This window comes from Sminthopsis crassicaudata, chromosome 1 (genome assembly GCF_048593235.1).
Source record: "Sminthopsis crassicaudata isolate SCR6 chromosome 1, ASM4859323v1, whole genome shotgun sequence".
Taxonomy (NCBI): Eukaryota; Metazoa; Chordata; class Mammalia; order Dasyuromorphia; family Dasyuridae; genus Sminthopsis; species Sminthopsis crassicaudata.
Genome location: NC_133617.1, coordinates 439,596,482 through 439,610,802, shown reverse-complemented (window position 1 = coordinate 439,610,802; position 14,321 = coordinate 439,596,482). Strand labels below are relative to the sequence as shown.

Sequence of the window (14,321 nt, the reverse complement as noted above, 5' to 3'; positions counted from 1 at the left end):
CTCATGATTGCTCCAAAAATCATCCCCTCATTCTTACACAGCTTCGGTTTCTTTTTCCTCTGTCTCTTTCCTAAAACATGTCTATTGAGAGCTTTTATTTAAAAAAACAAAAACAAAAACAAAACAAAACAAAAAAAAAAAAAAAAACAGCTTTCCCTTCTTCCCTTGAGCTTTCTAGCCCACCTAGCCACTGTTTTTTACCTGTCTTTACTCCTATTAAATTTCCTGGGGAAGGGGAGGAAATGTTTACACCCGATGCCTCCACTGCCCCACTATCCATTATTTCAACATTTTGCAATTTTGTTTCCAATCCTCTCTTTTTTTTTTTTTTTTTTTTTTTTTTTTTTTTTTTTTTTTTTTTGGTAAGTACTACATTCTCTTCTTTGTCCTCTAGCCTCTCTCCCTTTGTCTTCGCTAGGGGCTTCTTATCTTTTTTCTTACTTTATAAAGTGAGTTCCTCAGTTTTCTGAGAATTTGTCCTTAATCTTTTTTCTCTTCTTTCTCTGAACAATTTGTCTATCCATATTTTGCATTCTCATGTCTTCAATTCCCATCTTTATGCACATAACTCCCAATTTTAGATATCCAGCACTGAATGATTCTAATTTCTGGATCCATAACTCTTGGGCTGCCCATAGGTCCATATTTAACTAACTACTCTACCTTAGATTGTCAGCTTTTCCAAAGTTAAGCTTCTTTTTCTTCCCAATGAACTCTTCCTTCATCATCTGCCTTCACTACTTCAGTCCACTACATTACCCAGTCCACTATACTTACAATAATATTATTTATTTTATTGGTTCTTTTCCCTCACTTCTCAAATTCAACCAATTACCAAGTACTGTAGATTCTACCCACACATATTCACATTTCTTTTCTATTTCTATTGCCACCACACTAATACCTAATGATCAACCCACCAAAAAACAGGACCTCCAAAGTTGTTTTGGCAAGATCTGCTCCCATCTTAGGAGAGGCATCGTGACATGATGAATAATGATCTCTCAGTGATATAGGAAATTCTCTGAGATTAAAAATTGCAAGGAAGATACCTTAGCATGACTTCACTATAGCAGTGAAATCACAGGTCCAGTCCCCAACTTTTACTTTCTTTCCTCTCTAATCACACTATTTCATCCTGTTGCTAGAATATTCTTCTTTTAGTTTCTATTTCACAGGATTGTTGTGAGATTCAGGAGACAGCATATTTCCAAACTTTAAAAGAACAAAATTAATGGTAGCTGTTATTTTGATCATTTCTTACATAGAGGTAATGTCACCAGTCCTCTAAAATTCTTCAGTGGCCCTCTTATGCTTATAGGCTTCTTTGGGTCCATAAACTTTGCAATCTCTCTGTCTTTCCAAATTCATCTCCTACTACTCCCTTCACACTATGTATTCCATCCTAATTAATGTCCTGTCCAATCTCTAAAAATATATTTCACCCTCCTACTTCTCTTTACCTTATTCATTCCAACCATCCAGTCATCTAGGTTTACAACTTCCATGTCATCCTTGATGCCCCATTTTCCCTCAGCCCACAAACCTACTTAATTTCCAAGTATTGTCAGTTCTTCTGGGCCATCACCAGTCATCTTGATTTATGTCTCGCCACTGGTCTCAGATGACTCTGGAGGAGAAAAGGAGGCTAATGATTAAGAACAGCCCTGCCTTACTTCAATCCATTTGCAAGTCACAATATCACCCTCATAATGTTACTCATTTTCTTCAAGAACAAAGGATAAACAATTGTCATTCCTATCTCTACAATATCTCTTATACCTTTTCATTTGTTTCTACTCAAAAATTGCCAACAATCTGGATAAAGCTCTTACTACCTTTTACCTATCATAATTGTTAACTTATTTTGGGGTCTCTAGTTTCCCCTTTCCGATCCCTTCGTGCAGCTTCCAATCATAGTTTTGAGGGCTCTGTATTACCTGTAGGGTCTGTCTGGCATTTAAAACCCCTTCACAATTTGAATCCAGTCTTACTGAATATTTTTTTTCCTTTCATTGTAGGTTCCAACCAAACCAACCTTCTTGCTATTACTCCTTCATGATAGCCCACCTTTCCTCTGTATAACTTTGCACAGGTTATCATCTAGACTTAGAAATCATTTCTGCTGCTTATAATTCCTTTCCTTCAGTGTTCAGCTCAAGAACCATTATCTGCATTGTCATTCTTGCTCTCCCCCCATCCAAAGTTATTAGTCTTTCGGTAAAATTACATTTTATTTACTCTGTATATATTTTGTATTCACTCACATAATACCTTACCCACCCATCCCTGTGTCTCATACTGCAAACTCCTTCTGGTCAAAGACAATGACATTTTTGTTTTTGTATCACCAATATCTAGAACTTAGTAGGTGGCTTAAAATGTTTTTGATAGATAAATATAACTGGATCTCTTTCCATATCTTTACCTAACTGAATTCTTACCCATCTTCTAAATAATACTTGACCATGGGAAATTCTTAATGAAAAAGCAGTAACTGCTCTGCAATATTAGTCTTAGAGAGTTTCTTGGTAGATTAAGAGATTAAGTGGCTTTCTTAGAATTGCATAGCCCATGTATGTCAGTACCAAGACCTGAATTTAAGTTTTTCTGTTGACAAGGTTGGTTTTTATTATCCCCATGTTGTGTTTTTATACAGCATATACATACAGCATTTTAAAGTTTAAAATTAGCTTTGCAAATAGTCAATAGTTCTAGATATTGGTGATACAAAAACAAAAATGTCATTGTCTTTGACCAGAAGGAGTTTGCAGTATGAGACACAGGGATGGGTGGGTAAGGTATTATGTGAGTGAATACAAAATATATACAGAGTAAATAAAATGTAATTTTACCGAAAGACTAATAACTTTGGATGGGGGGAGAGCAAGAATGACAATGCAGATAATGGTTCTTGAGCTGAACACTGAAGGAAAGGAATTCTAAGCAGCAGAAATGATTTCTAAGTCTAGATGATAACCTGTGCAAAGTTATACAGAGGAAAGGTGGGCTATCATGAAGGAGTAATAGCAAATAGCATCTCATAAAAGTCTTGAAAGACAAGTGCTAGAAATACTTTTCCCCCCCTTTAAAAAAGTGACTTGCTAATAATCACAAAGTTAGAAAATGTCAGAAAGGGTAATTGAACACTAACACTCTTTACATTATGCCATACTGTTTTCTCTAAAATCTTCCTGTCACTGCTGCCAAGTTGGCATGCTAGACAGCAATAACATCAAAAGTGTATGAGAACTGAGTAGATGCCTATCAGTTGGAGAATGGTTGAATAAGTTATGGTATATAAATGTAATGGAATATTATTATCCTATAAAAAACAATCAGCAAACTGATTTCAGAAAAATCTGGGGAGGGTTTACATGAACTGATGCTAGATGACGTGAATAGAACCAAGAAAGCACTGTACACAGCAACAACAAGATAATGTGATAATCAACTGTGATGGGCATAGCTCTTTTCAATAATGAAGTGATTCAGGCCAATTCCAATAGGTTTGTGAAGGAGAGAGCATCAGCATCCAGAGAGAGGACTATTGGGAGTGAAGGTAGAACACAACATAGTTTTTTCATTATTTTTTTCTGCTTGCTTGCTTGTTTTTTTCTTTCTCATTTTTTACCTTTTGCTCTGATTTTTCTTGTGCAGCATGATAAATGCGGAAATATATATAGAAGAATTGCACATGTTTAACCTATATTGGATTACTTACTATCTAGGGGAGGAAGGAGAAAAATTTGGAACACAAGGTTTGCAAGAATGAATGTTGAAAATTATTTTTGCATATGTTTTGAAAACAAAAGTTTTAATTAAAAAAAGAAAATCATCTTTGTATGTATTTTGAAAATAAAAAGCTATTATCATTATTTTAAGAGTATATAAGAATGCAATACTTCATGCCTAGTATACTTCCCCTATTTTAATCCTTGCAGCAGATGAAGAATAGAATTTGGAATAGGAGAATCATAACTACATAGGACAATACCTATGGGGGCTATTTTACTCCCCCTACCCCCTTCAGCAGGGTTCTTCCAATATGTAGACCTTTTTTTAAAACCATAATCTTAATTGGATCACATACCTCATCAAATACATCTCTTGCCTCCAAGCATTTTCTCTGATAGTCCAGATGTCTAGAATGCTATCTGTCCTCATCTCCTCCTGGCTCTTTTGGCTTCCTTTAAGTCCAGCTGAAATTCTATATTTTATGGGAATGTTGTCCTAATCCCTCTTAATTCTAGTGTTTTCCTCTTCATTGTTTCCTGTTTTTCCTCTATGTAACTTGTTTGTGTACATTTGTTGTTGTTGCCTTCTCCATTAGATTATAAGTTCCTTGAGGGCAAGGACTGTCTTTTGCCTCTTTTTGTATTCCAAGTATTTGGCACTATGTCTAGAACATAAAAGTTTCTCAATTGATTGACACCCATCTTAGACTCTCTCATCACAGACTACAGTGTTTCATCAATCACAGAATTTGGAGATACAAAGGAACTCTGGGATCATTTGTTCCAATCTCTTCATGTTACACATGATGTAACTGAGGCTGATGAAGTTTAAATGACTCATTAAAAGTTATATAGTCAGTGTGGCATATTTTGGCATTTGAATCTAAGTTCTCAGATTTACCATTTCCCCTATGCAATTCCAGATGGTTACTAATTTAGTCCTCTCTCTGGATGCTGATGCTCTCTCCTTCACAAGCCCATTGGAATTGGCCTGAATCACTTCATTATTGAAAAGAGCCATGTCCATCACAGTTGGTCATCACATTATCTTGTTGTTGCTGTGTACAGCATAGTCATTAAAAATAATCCTTCCTAACAGTCTCCCTGACTCATGACCAGAAGGGAAGTTATGTCCCTAGCTTTTAGAATCTCAGACTCAAATCTAATTCCACGTTCCCCTTTCTGTGATCCCTTACTTTTGGAATGCTTAATGTTTAAGACTCCCCTAGTGTATCGATATATTTCTCCCTTTAATTTCACCCAACAGCTGGTGATATTTGATTTAGTTATTGTCCTGGGACCTCTCATCAAGCTTGAAGATGATGCCTAATTAGCTGCTTATGTTAAAAACCTGACATTTTCTGAATGCAGTTAAAATTTCTTTCTGAAAAGTACCTCAATCATGTTTCATTTACAGCAATAATATTTACCTGATTAGCAAATAGCCTATTCATCCTTTGATATTGGCCTAAATTGGGCTTTAGTTCCCTAACCAGATGTTAACAGGTGTAAAAAATGACACAAGAAATCAGTCTACAAATAGCTTGTAAGCAATTTATTTTACCTGTTTCCTAACCAAACCAAAACAAAACCCCACAAATATATAATGAGTACATACTAATAAAAAACTTGCATTGGCAGAAGTATAAAACACCATATTTACCCTCAAAGATCTTTATTTCTAAAATCTAGCAAGAAAAAGATACCAAAATGACTCTTTAACAGTTATAAACCTTATGTTATTTTTGATCCTCTGGTATTGTTTCAAAGTCTACATAGAAAGATAAAAGTCTCTATATTGGGTGCTATTCGTGGCTAACCAATCCAACATTTCATTTCCAACACCAATTCTAAGGAATGTATTGTGGAAGGTCATGACTACTCTCTCTCTGATATTAGTATTATAGTCCAACTTTCATCATTCCTTCCTTCCCTTTCTTCTTTTTCCTTCCTTCTTTTTTTTCTTCCTTTTTTTCCACTGGCTCTTATTATGTCTCCCAATCTGGCAATGCAACATCCACTCAAGGTTCTGATCCCAGTGTTGACTGGCATAGAAGTTTGAGCTGCTCTGTTTCTGACCTGTGTCAGTTTTCTTCTCATTAGATATACTGGTAGCCCTCTCCTTCTAGGAGCTCACCATATTGGTTCAGGGCTCAGGACAAACTTCCCATCAATTTTAGCCTGTGAGTTCAGAGCTCCAAACTCATTTGTCTAGCAGGCTCAATTAGTCCAACTTTCTTAGAACCCAATCATTGTTCTGTCATTTATAAAATTGTCAAAATCAGTTAAATGAAATGAAATAAATTGCACCATCAATCAGCTACCATTTGCAAAACAAAAACCTTTTAGAATTCATTTATGTTTCCTGACTATACCAACTATTACAGAATGAATTCTACAAATACATTGCCTGTTGCAAGAAGTCTGTTGTCATTGTTAAAGGGTGTCCAGCCATTCATGACCCCATTTAGGGTTTTCTTGACAAAGTCGCAAGAGTGGTTTGCTATTTCCTTCCACACTCGTTTTACAGATGAAGAAACCAAAATAAACAGGGTTAAATAATTTGGCCAGGGTCATCTAGCTAGTAAGTGTCTGAAGCTAAATTTGAACCCAAGTCTTCCTCTAGGCCTGCACCTGCAATATTTAGTGCTTTCTTGTATTTATCAAAAATTTCATCCATGTTTACAAATTCCTCATCTTTTTTTCCTTGACATTTCAAGATTTAGTGAACAAGAACATGCTCGCTTTATTGAAGTTTTTCCTAGTTTTCAATATTTTGATTGTATCCTATCTCAAAGTTAGGCAAAAGAGTCCTTTATTTTTTCAGTGTATCCTCCCAGGGCAACTCCTTTGTCCCTCTAGCTGCCTTTACAGGGACAGCTTTTTTGAAGTGCATGATTGATGACACAAAATGACTTTTTATAATGGAAAAACAATTTTAGGACACAACATAATATAAAGCCTAGAGTGATGGCCTGGCTTCAAATCCTGCCTCCAAAACATATGGTCCAGGTGATCTTGAGCAAGTCAATTCATTTTCTAAGCAATTCTCTCATAGTTTCTAAGACTATAAAAAGACTAAAGTAGAGGCAGAACTGCCTTAGTAGACAGTTTTCCTACTGAGAGTATCTTGTACCTACTAAATCACAAATCTGGCTAACACACACACACACACACACACACACACACACACACACACACACATACACACACACTTTATTTTGTGTTTCAATACCTTCTGGGGGTATACTGAGGAATATATTATTGTATTTTTTTTGAGGATAAAAGGCGAAACCAACCAATCTTAATTATAACTTTTAACTAAGAATCATTCATTTATACCTATAATTATATTTATTTATACCTATAATTATTCTTATTAATTATATATTATTAATATTATTAATTATATTTATTTATACCTATAAATTTATTTATACCTATAATATTATTAATTATATTTATTTATACCTATAATTGTTCTTAAATGCATTACTTTGCATTTACCTGTCTAGAAATGCTTCCCACACAAATCCATAATATATTCCTATAGTTTATTCTTTCTGGCTTCCTTGTGACAAAAAAAAAAAAAAAATTACTGTCATCTACAAATGTGGAACGTCACCCTGAGCTCCAACTTCTGGATAATTTATAAAGACGTTTAATATTGCCAGCCATAGGAATGTTCTGAGAAATCTTGCTTCATCCAGAAAAATGCCTGCTTATCCTGACCTCCTCTTTCTTATTTTGATGCCAAATTTTTTGATCTATGATAATCCCTTAAATCTTTCTGTGATTGTATACTGATGGTTTCATGATTGTACTATTATGGATATTCTCTCAACTTGATGCTGATTTCACTTCTAAACTCTCTCAGACTCCTACTTTGGACTACTTTTCCACTTTGTCCTACCTACTTCTAGTTCCCTTTTGTGTGTGATCCCCCCCCCCTCGCCATCCATTAGAATCTTTTTGTTTGTTTATGTATTCCTAATACTTTGTACAGTACCTGGAATATACTGAGTGTTTAATAAGTGCTTTAACTTTATTTCTGTGGTATAGCATTTGTTCTCAAATGCTTATTCTATTAGGGGAAACAATATATATACATTTTTAAAAATATTTTTATTTTGCCAATTTATTGCATTTATTAAATGACCACTATGTGCCAGGAATTGTGTTATGTGCTAAATATGTATAAAAATATTGGGGAGAAGACATTAGCAGCTTGGGGTGGAGTGGAAAAATCAGGAAACAATTCATGATAAACTGCCTTTTGTTTGGAAGCAGATTGTGAAGGATTTCAAATACCCAATGATCAATTTGTGTTTTATCTTTTTGAGCACAGTCATATAACATCTAGTCATACTTGTGCTTTAGGAATACCATTTTGACAACTGGTTAGAGGAAAACTTGGAAGGGAGAGACTAAATAGAAGGAAATCATTCAGTTAGAAAAATTATAGCAATAGTTCAGGCAAGAGATCTGAACTGAATGAAAATGGCAATGGAGAAGTGAATGGACATGTGGGATTTTGTACAGCAAGATTCAACAGGAAGCTGGCAGTGGAATACACGATAAGGGAGGTGATTGTAAAGAGCGGAGGTTGCTTTCTACGACCCTTTGCATCATCTACAATGTTGATTCTGTCTAGATCATGGTATTCCATTATAACTGTCATGTGGCATCACTAGAAGAATGTGTGAAAAATTTGAGTTCTTAGAACAACCAATAACTTAGGATCATCAAAACCCTCCTAAATTCATACATTCTTCTCCTATTCATTCTCCAGCTTACTGAATGGCTTTCTTAATTCCTGGCCCAAGATTTATATTAATAACATGAGTTGTTGAGTTGCTTTCAATTGCATGAGCAATTTTTTCTGTATTCACCTTGTTGTTGACTTTTTTTTTCCTTGTGTAGATATCTAGGCTAATATTGAGTAATGAGTTCTTTGGAGCGGTTCTGTAGTGTTGTGAAGTTTAATGTCATCATTTAGGTGCCAGTCACAAATAGGAACATCTGGAGAACTTTAACAGTTATTGAAAAATCTGTTTTCCATTTGATCATTGTTCAGGGCATCCTCTGTCACACTGGGAAACCTTTGATACTTTCTTTGATGCTGATACTCAGAGAAATTTATCTTCTGAATGTAATAGAATATTACTATGCTGTAACTATGAATACAATCAATATAAAGAAAAACTGGAAAGATTTACCTCACTGATTAAAGGCAAAGTGAGTAGAACTATATAGATATGCATATATATGTATATACATACATATATATATATGCATACATACACACATAAAAAAATGATTAGAATAAAGATGTGGAAATAACAACAGCCACAATATAATAAAAAAAATGAATGCCACAAAATCATAAAAACCAAAAATCCCAACGAAGAGACAAGAGACAATGCCTTCCTTATTCCTTTCCAAAGATGAGGAATCCTCAGGAGTAGAAATATTAAATATAGTATCAGATTTCATTGAGGTACTAATCCCAGTTTGGCTGGGTTTTTTGGACAACTTCATCCTCCTTTTCTTTAATTTTATGGTTCTTATAAGGGATGGATCTCTGGGAAGGGAAAGAGAGAAAGATACAGTAGGAAATATATCAGATACAAAAGAAAAGCTAGTGATAAAAATAAATTTAAAAGAAAAAGCTATCTATGTCTATCATGGAATTATATATATCTCAACTTATGCTTTAGAGAGGAGAACTTTGAGGACCATATTTCATTCCTTGGGATAAAATTGCGTATTAGGCTTTTGTCCTATCAAAAATAAAGGGTGTACCTTGAAAAAATTCATTTTGGAGCATAGACAGTTTTTCCCATGCTCCTGAATAGGAATGATTAGTGTCAAGACCATTGATAACTGTGAATAATCTAAATACACACAGTTGCTTAAGAGAAATCTTAACATGAGAGAGAAATTAGGGTATTTTATAGACTCTGAACCAGACAGAAGTGTCGGGCTGAGAGGAGGGTACCCAATAATAAAAAACAATATCAAATATCTATATAGTCCTTTAAGAATTGCAAAGCACTCTGTATATATTATTTAGGCAGCAGTGAAAGAACAAAGATTTTTAGATTTTTCTTTTTAATTATGAACTTAATCATCAATAGCATTCCAATAAAAAGAACAAAAAAGGAGGATTTGTATATGAAACTACAAATTTGCACAGTTAATAAGATAGTAATAAAACTACTGTTTGTATTTTCTTCTTTTTCTTTTCTTCTTCTTCCCCGCCCCCCAAGGCAATTGGGCTTAAGTGACTTACCCAGGGCCACACAGCATAGGAAGTATTTTAAGTGTCTGAGACCAAATTTGAACTCAAGTTCTCCTGACTTCAGGGCTGGTGCTCTATCCACTGCCCCTCTATTTCTTTCTAAACTTTTTTGTTCTCTGATTTGAAGTTAGTCACAATATCTGAACCTAGATTTGATGACAAGAATTCTCTTGAAACTAAAGTGTAACAAAAATATCCTTGAACAAACTTTTGTGAGGTCACAGTTTGGCAGGACCATAGATAATAAAGGAGAATAGCCCTAGGGAGAAGTCACTTATCTGGTTCCATATCACTAGAGCAGGGGAAAATGATTTTTAGTCCAGACTGGGGAAACGTTAGAATTTTTTTTTTTTCCTGTGGTGAAGACTGTATCCAACAACAGGGAAACATTGGTTAGGCAAGGTAAAAACTTTTTGTTAAGTCAAAAAGATTTACTAATGGGATTTTTTCCCTCCCTTCAACTACTAGCATGTTCTTTGAAATTAAAGCCTTTTCATAAATAAAATACTCTAACTCTTGACTTCAGGCATTCTCTTGGGCCATCTCATATATCTGGTACATTCTCCTTCCTTCACATCAACTTCTGACGTTCCTGACTTCCTTTTTGTCCCAGCTAAAACCCTATCTTCTACCAGGAGCCTTCCCTTACTCCTTTCAATTCTAGTGCCTTTCTTTGGTTAATCATTTTCCATTTATTCTGTACATAGTTGCTTTGTATTTACTTGTTGGCATGTTGTGTCCCCCATTAGATTGTTAAGTTCCTTGAGAATAGGGACTGTCTTTGTAACTATCCCCAGAGCTTTTCCTAGAATATTTAACATAGTAGGTGCTTAATAAATGTTTACTGACATATAAATAGATATAATATATCATAGTCATATATGTATGAGACTACTCTGCTGATTAACTACACGATATTTTAGGACAGGAAATATTTTCATCTTTGTGTCTTCAGATGCTAGATGGTGGAGTGGATAGTCAGGAAGAATTGAGTTCAAACACAGCTGTGTGACTCTGAGTAAGTTACTTAACCTTTTTTCTTAGTTTCCTCAAATGTATAGTGGAAATAATAATAGCATTTTCCTACCAGGGTTGTTGTGAGAATAAAATGAGAGTATTCATAAAGCACCTAGCATAGTGCTTTGCACACTATAGGTGCTTAATAAATGCTTGTTCCTTTCCTTTCCTGCCTCTAGCCCTATGTACATCCATGCACCTAGGATAATGCCTAGCACTTAATAAATGTGAATTGATTGCTTGAGAGAAGCGAAGGCAATCATACTTAGGTAATGCAGTGGAAAGTACACTAGACTTGGAATCATAAAGCCTCATCTTCCAGGATTCAAATCTGAACTCAGACATTAGCTGTCACTTAACTCTATTCACCTCATTCAACTCATTTATAAAATAAGCTGGAAAAGGAAATGATAAAACACTCTAGTATATTTGCCAGAGAAACTCCAAATGAATTCACAAAAATTCAGACATGACTAAAACCATTCAACAAGCAAGAAAAAGAGTTGCAATAGAAAGAAAAGATTAGTGATATCTATGGGGAACAATGCAGAATTGTACGAGTGGCTAGGAGTCATGGAGAAGAACAGAAGGAGCTAAGCAAATGGGAAAGTTACCCTTGACACACACTATGTCATATTAGAGAGCAATCTCTGATGTTACTTCCATGGGGGTTTGAAGAACTAGATCATCTGCTGGCAGAAAATTCTAGGAGAATCAATACTTGGATGGCAAAGCAACATTTGGTGATAACTACTGAGCCTATTTTACATGATAGAAATTCATGGGGCAGCTAGGTGGTGCAGTGGGTAGAGCCCCAGTCCTGAAATCAGGAGGACCAGAGTTCAAATCTCCTCTCATACATTTAACACTTCCTAGCTTCTGTGATCCTGGGCAAATGCAAGTCTCTTAACCCCAATTGCCTAATTGGCAAAAAAAAAAATCTACAAAAATCTTTAAAATCATTATTAGAGGGTTCATATTAAGATGACATAACCACTGATCTAAAGCTAAAAGGAACTTTGGAAGTCATCTAATTGAATCCCCTTTAACAGGTGAATCCCAAGGAGATTACATTTGTCCAAGATTATATAGTTAGAAACCCACAGAACTAAAATTTGAGCTTATTTGACTCCAAATCTGACACACTCCATTTAAATTTTTTTCTCTTATCTTTAAATAAAACTTTCTCCTCTACTTCTTGTGAAAAGTATGTTTACCAGGATGTCAGCTGTAGAGGACCACAGATGGTGGGGGAACTCTGGGTGATGTATAAGACCCTTCAGCCCAGAGAGAACCTGCTAACAATGATTAGGCTCCCCATCTCTCCTAAGGGTTCTCGGCTTTTCTGAGAAGGCAGGAGGCAGTGACAACCTGTGTTGTAATTGAAGTAGAGTTATACCAGGTGGCAAAGAGTGATACCAGGTGTCAATCTACATAAAATAACAAGGTCTTTATATGGTCCCACGCAGTATTGCTTTGGTTATATAAGGGTATTAGGGTATATAAGGGGGAGAAAATTTGGAATAAACTGACTCCATATTTCCAGCATCCTTGTGGGTCTCCTGTCTTTATCACTCTTCCACTAAGATGGTATATTTTGGCACCCAAGCGTGAGGGCTCTAGAAAGCACAGTACATTTTGGCACCCCAACTTGGGGGCTCTAGAAAGCCCCCAACAGTCAGCATACTGAATGGTGTTGGTATTGACTTTTCAAATGAGGCTATGAGCCAAAGAAGTAAAAAATAATAATCCTATAAAATGAACAAAGGACCTTCTTATTGTAAGAACTTCTGACATAAGGGTTAGAGAATAAAATAGCTTTTTGTTTTATTTTGTTTTAATCAACTACCAATGGACATTCAATTTATTATCTACATCTAGCTAGTCAATTATGTAGCATGTGATCAGCTATAAAAAACAATTTGGAAAAAAGTCAGCTTGTTCCTTTCATTTATTTATTTTTAGATATCAATTAATGCAGAAACAATTCTCATAAAGATATTTTTGGAGAGGGAGGAAGCATATGAGTCAAGAGTTATTACTTCATCAATTACTTTTTTATATGTAATTTTAATTTTTTTGCAATTTTTTCTATGCTTTTTTGAATCTTAGAATCTTGTTACATCATATTGACAATGAATCATTGAATGCCTTTAAAAATATATTTAAATGGTCAACCTGCCATCTGGGGGGGGGGAAATAAGGAGGGAAAAAATTAGAACAAAAGGTTTGGCAATTGTCCATGTTGTAAAATAACCCATGCATATATCTGGTAAATAAAAACTATTTTAAAAAATAAAAATAAAAATACCTTTAAAAAATTAGGATGTGTTTTTTCTTTCTAAATTTTATTTGGACCATTTATTCTTCCTGATTTCAATTTCTTATGTCAACACCTCACATAGTACATTGAGTACCCATGTTTTCTGAGTAAAAGTCTAATAGTTGAATGTTGTAGTCAGTCTCATAGAACTTTAAATGTGCCCAGGTGTTTATAATAGGTATTCTATCATAGCTGAGATCACACTGAGCTCCACAGGAGATATACCACTTGTATCAAGGTAAGACTAAGAAAATACTGGTAAGTAGAGAGGCTCCTTATGTCTATAGTACATTTCTTCTTCTGGACTTGAAAGTTATCTCTAAGCAAACAATACTATAAGCTAGAAGTTGTGCTTTGGCACAAATCAAAATGATTTCCTTGACTCCAAAAGAAAACATTGCAAATAATCACCCAATTTGTTGATACAGAAATAGGCAAGGAAGCTGCAGCCTGTTTTGTTAAATGAGAAGCAATATGGTATTAATAAAAACTAAGTTTGGAGCAAAAGATCTGGGATTAAATCCCAGCTCAACAGTTTAATGCCCTGCAACTTTGGCCTAGATATTTAATCTTCATGGGTCTTGTTTTCTTCATCTATAAAATAAGGATGCTGTAATAGATGATCTCTGAGGTTCATTACAGTTCTAAGTCTATGGTTCCATGAATTAATAGAACATGTTAAAGAATAACCTTCCTAACAAACCATTGGAAAAAAGTAAAAGAAAAAGAATAGGGGAAAACAAATATGCAAATTGGATCACCAGATCTAAGAATAATTATATGAGATTTTAATATCTGAGAGATTCAAGGGATGTTCAAAGAGGACTAACATCTCTGATATGAGAGCTTGCCAAACTCTTTTCAGGGCTACTCATTTTCCTTTGGCGTCCACCTTCGCCCAACTCTCACTTGTGACTCCAAGAAGCTATAGCATGAGTAG

General features: G+C 35.0%; 1 long non-coding RNA gene across 1 annotated transcript in view; it reads right to left on the bottom strand.

Annotated features, from left to right (window-relative positions):
- Positions 1-14,321, bottom strand: part of LOC141550234 (uncharacterized) — a 197,469-nt gene that overhangs the window by 71,329 nt on the left and 111,819 nt on the right. Inside the window, exon 3 of the long non-coding RNA XR_012484551.1 lies at positions 1,551-1,630. This is a non-coding gene — a long non-coding RNA (uncharacterized LOC141550234). The remainder of the gene's footprint in view (positions 1-1,550; positions 1,631-14,321) is intronic.